Genomic DNA, 4,152 nt, shown 5'->3' with positions numbered 1-4,152 from the left:
TCTGACCCGCAAAAATGCGGGTCATTTCCTGACCCGACCCGCACCCGCATCACCCGCAGGTTAACCCGGCCCGGCCCACCCGTTTGCCAGGTCTAAATGTCAGAATTATAGAGCTGCCACCCGTCTCATCCAAGCCCTCCAAAATTTTCGGGAGTAAAAAAAAGAAAAAAATCATCTACACACGTGCGTTCAAGTATTGTCACGTGCCATATCATGAAAGCGTTCCGTTGCGTCTATAAATAGCCCAGGCTGGAAAAACTTTTCTCTACCATTCGCCCTTTTATTTTCCCTTTTATTTTCTAGTATTTTTTCAACTCTCTCTCTCTCTCTCTCTCTCTCTCTCTCAGATGAGATTAGATTCGAGGCTATGAAATAACACAAAAGGATCTCTCTCTTCAAACAAATCGGTAATCTTTTACACCTTTCCTCTTTTACTTTTGATTCCTTTTCCTTCATACATTATACTCTCTGTTCTTGTGTTTTTTTTTTTTTTTTTTTGCTTTTTTTAATCAATGGTCCGATTATTTTCTTTTCATTTTGCTCTGTTTCTCTGTCTTTTTTAGATAAAATCGATCAGATCGTCATGAGAACGAGTCATTAAAGGTAATGACTCGTTCTCTTATCTGGGTTTGCCTTAGAAATTGAAATCTGGGTTCAGTAATTTCTCTTGAAATTAATTTGTTACCAATAAATTTATCTGTATTTTTATTTTTTATTTTTTTTTGTGAGTCACAATTTCCCGAGGCAACCGATCTCCGAATCAGACGCTTTAGAATTTATTTAATTTTTTTTTCGAGATTTTAAATAAAATTTTCCTTTAAAGGAGAGTATGTGGTAGACTTTAACGTTTTTGAACGTTAAGTGGTGTGAATTATCCTACAGGGGGTGCGAATTTATCAGCCGAATAATCGGGTTGAACTCGGGTCGGGTTCAGGTTGAGTTTTCCCAACCTGGGTTGAGTTTGGTCAGGTTCGGGTTCGGGTTGAGGGCTTGGACAACCCGACCCGAATGTAACCCGGCATTTTTTATCATTTTTTTAAAAAAGGTAAGCTTAAAAATTCGGGTTGAACACAGGTCGGGTCGGGTTCGAGATGAGAAAAAGGGTTCCTCAGCTCGGGTTGGAACTCAGGTCGGGTTGGGGTCGTGTTGAGTAAATGGTTCCTCATGTTGGGTTGGGTTTGGGTTGGCCTCAATCCGACCCAACCCGACCCGAGTTGCACCCCTGCCTAGGCAGGTCTTTAAATAATAAGAAGATAAGATGTGTTCTTGCAAATATCAAAACATGGTTGTGCTGTTAACATTTCCCAAAATTTATTCTCAAAATAAATTCAATACTTCTATTAGATATGGTTTAGTGATTTTGTGGCTTTTTTATGTGAATCTGTGATGATTATCTGAGATTTCACCTAATTTACTTCTCGTATTTCATATTAGATGGAGTGATTGGTTCCACCCACATCACATCAACATGGTCTTGATCGTTCAACCCGCCATGGATAAGGCCGTAGCCCAATAAATAAAATAATTCAGCTCAAAAGGTATAATATCCCAAAACTTCTAGATTCTTATCCCCAATATTGCTCTTTTTATTCATCTGTACTATGACTTGTCTGTTTACTATTTCTGAAAGAAACTTAAGACCTATCCAGTTTTCTTCATATCATATTTCTTATGATAAAACTATCTATGAAATAAACATCAAAGCTATCCAGTTTTCTTGCTTTAGCTCAAGAGAGCTAAATAAAATAATTCAGCTCAAAGAGACCCTTTCAGGAAAATGATAACTGCACTCCTTGTTTTGACAATGACCCTACTCTCTTTTTTTCTACTTATTTCGCATTTTTCCATGTACTTCTCTTTCAATACATGTAAGTCGTACTATGTTTCCTCTCTGAATTTTGGAAGAACTTTTCTTTTTTAAAGAAGAAAAACTCCTAAAACCAATCTCAGCTAATATAATAAGCAAATGGGATTTCCCAGGCAATTTCGTGGAAAGCCTTTTGGTGGGTCACTTTTGCAAAAGAGAGCAGCCATCTTAAGAGTGAGCCCCCACAGAATAGCTCTCTGCGAAATTGCCTAGTAAGTACCTAAATTTGCATTATATGCCCTTTTTTGTCTTGTTCAAGAATGGATCTTTTTGGATGTGTTTATTTGTCTGTTTGTGTGGACCAAGCATCTTTGCATTTTCTTCTTTTCTTTAGCCATGTTGCCCATGTCACAAATATCGTTCTCGGGAATTTCTCGCAAGGGAAAATCTCGGGATACATTATGTTATTTTTTTCGGATTTATATCAGGCAGAAAGCTATAAAAGTAAATTATTTAAAAACTATATAAATATATAAAACTTATGGAAGTGATATATCCGCCTCTTTTGGTTAATTGGGACACCCAGCAGCAGTGTATCAATGAGTGCAGAGGGGCTGATGTACTTCACGTTAGAAGGATTCAATGGGGCTGATTGCCACGTACCAAAGTAATCAAAAGGGGTGGATATATCACTTCCCAAAATTTAAGAAAAATATAAATTAAAAATATCATAAAAATATCGGGATAATGTTGTGATAGTAACGCGATATTTTATGATAAAAATGAAAATATCTCTATATTTTTTAAATCTCAAATATAAATCTCGGGATTATTTCAAGATTTTGCCGTTTTATCAGAATGTCAAGATAAAAACACAACATTTTCAAAACATCGGAGATATTTGTGACAGTTCTTTAGTCCTAATAATTCACAGATAGTCGATTGCTACACGTTTTGTGCTTTTGGTTGGTTCTTATCGTCTGACGTAAACCTTTGTCCACATGCTATGGTGGTGGGTCTAGGCAGCCTTTTTCAATGATCTCTATCTGGAGATGCCCTTTCTATCAACCCTACAACCTTGTTCTCTCTCTCTCTATTGTCTTCCTCAGGATTAAGGAGAACCCATGGAAGAACCTGGGAGTGACCAGGAAGTAGTAGTTCCTCAGAAGAAGCGGGATTCCAACATAGCACCCACAGGGGGCTTTGATTGCAACATCTGCTTAGAATTCGCCCAAGACCCTGTGGTCACACTCTGTGGCCACTTATACTGTTGGCCCTGCATCTACAAATGGCTAAACCTCGAAACCTCTACCACCCAACAGTGCCCAGTTTGCAAAGCACCACTCTCTGAGACCACCCTCGTCCCCCTCTACGCTAGGGGTCACACCCCCAACCCCAAGCCATCCAAACACCAAAAAGGAAGAGTAGTGTCCTTACCAAAACTAGACATCCCAAATAGACCTCCTGCGAATCGCCCTGCAGATTCCCTGAACTCTCCTCGCAATTCCCTTAATCGCCACCACCACCATGTCCATCACCACCAACATTTCCATCAGGATTACGTACCTTCTCCCTTGTCCATGAATTTTCCGGCAAATTTCCCGGCGAGTACGCCTAGGACTACACATGGTTTTCATCCTACGGCGAGTGCCTTGGCGGAAATGGTGGTTTCGGTGCTTCCTTGGCTGTTTGGATGCCCTGGAGCAGGGATGTATTCCTCTATTCCTGGAACTCCGAATATGATGAATACACCGAGGCTCAGACAACAAGATATTCAGGCAGAGAGGTCTCTAGGTAGGATTTGGGCATTCCTTTTGTGTTTTTGTATTTTATGTCTTGTATTCTTCTAGTTTTAACAATAATCTCCTTTTAGTATTGTTGTATATGTACGGAGACTAAGACTATCATCTCAAAATTACAGCAGCAAGTTTGTTGCTGAAAGGGATGATAATACACCCCACGGTAGAACTCTTTCTGAGCTTTATGTTGATATGTGGTGAAGATAGAGGTATCTTATCCGGGAAATATGATATATTCGGCTCGTCGGGCCACCCCTTGTAGTGTAAAAGAGTATTCATAAGCATGGTTTTAAATTTCGACCGAAATCTGAAATTTCGGGGGTACAACCGAGATGTTACAAAATTAAGACCGATTTTTCCTAAAATTTCTTCCGAAATTTAAGGAACTTCACCCAAAAATCTCGATTTTGTTCATTATTTATTATTTTCCTGAAATTTTCCGCTGAAACTTTGTATGACATAAAATAAGATTTCGGCGGATTTAGGCCGAAATTTCAAACGCATTCCAAAACCGAAATTTGAAACCATGCTCATAAGTCATAAATA

At 39.0% G+C, this 4,152-nt stretch overlaps 1 long non-coding RNA gene across 2 annotated transcripts; it reads left to right on the top strand.

The window, feature by feature from the left end:
• The first annotated feature begins 254 nt into the window (after positions 1–254).
• Positions 255–3,789, top strand: LOC143857140 (uncharacterized). Of its 2 annotated transcripts, none has more exons than XR_013238475.1 (3): positions 255–407; positions 1,435–1,538; positions 2,830–3,789. It is a non-coding gene; the product is annotated as an uncharacterized LOC143857140 (long non-coding RNA). The 2 variants fall into 2 exon arrangements; XR_013238474.1 differs by having other exon boundaries at positions 2,742–3,789.
• Positions 3,790–4,152: the final 363 nt, after the last annotated feature.

This window comes from Tasmannia lanceolata, unplaced genomic scaffold (genome assembly GCF_043159265.1).
Source record: "Tasmannia lanceolata isolate RefF3 unplaced genomic scaffold, GAP_Taslan_0.1 ptg000024l, whole genome shotgun sequence".
Classification (NCBI taxonomy): domain Eukaryota; kingdom Viridiplantae; phylum Streptophyta; class Magnoliopsida; order Canellales; family Winteraceae; genus Tasmannia; species Tasmannia lanceolata.
The sequence above is the reverse complement of the archived record's forward strand: the minus strand, read 5'-3'. Positions and strand labels throughout refer to the sequence as shown.